General features: G+C 63.7%; 1 pseudogene; it reads left to right on the top strand.

The window, feature by feature from the left end:
* The first annotated feature begins 4 nt into the window (after nucleotides 1-4).
* Nucleotides 5-816, top strand: part of LOC141372353 (uncharacterized) — a 1,158-nt pseudogene continuing 346 nt past the window's right edge.

The raw sequence follows: 816 nt of genomic DNA, 5'->3' as shown, positions 1-816 counted from the left end.
GGAGGACATGGAGAGGAGGCTGGTGGACACGCCCTCTATCTCCTCAACAGAGGGGATGACCCCACAGGGGTCCCCAGAAGCAGGTGCTGGGGATTGCCGGTCAAGACCTCTCACACCACGCAGACCACTGTCCCAGGTGGTTGTCCACAGGACATGGTCAAGGAGCCAGAGAACACGGAGGTGGAGGCCGACGTTGAGAAGCCTGGGCTGGGTATTTATGGTGTGTGGGGACAGGTCGGTGCTGGCCCCACAGAGAGGAGCCCCCTGAGGCTGGTGTGGGGCCAGGAGCAATGACAGGGCACAGAGCACACAGCAGTGGACAGCAGTCGGGGAGACGTCCCCATGAGGGTTCCTTCCCAGCTGTGGCTTCTCTGGGAGTCCCTGGGCCAGGCTCTGTCTCTGCAAAGGCCCACAGAGAGCAGGCATGTGGGTGAGCTTTTCTCCTCTCACAGATGCTCCACAACCTGAGGAGCTAGAGCCGGATCTGGAGGGAGGGCTGGTGCCTGCAGTGACTTCAGGAGGAGACCGGGAACCGGTAGGTAACCCGGCACCTGCCCACAGAGACACTGGCGCTGTACAGGAAGAACTGGCACCTGCTCCTGCGCCAGCCCCTGCCCTTGCCCCTGCTACAGTTCCTGCATCTCCCCCTTCCCCCACCCCAGCCGCTGCCCCTGCCTCGGACCCAAATCCTGACCCGGCTCCTGTCCCTTCCCTTACCCCTGCCTCTGCCCCTGCCCCTGCCCCTGCCCTTGCTCTTGTTCCTGCCCCTGGCCCTGTACATGCTCCTGCCCATGCCAGAGCCCCTGTCACTGACCC

This window comes from Callorhinus ursinus, unplaced genomic scaffold, assembly GCF_003265705.2.
Source record: "Callorhinus ursinus isolate GAN/ISIS: 27379988/994484 unplaced genomic scaffold, GSC_fseal_2.0 scaffold9797, whole genome shotgun sequence".
In the NCBI taxonomy this organism is placed as follows: domain Eukaryota; kingdom Metazoa; phylum Chordata; class Mammalia; order Carnivora; family Otariidae; genus Callorhinus; species Callorhinus ursinus.
This window is presented reverse-complemented; position numbering and strand designations above follow the sequence as displayed.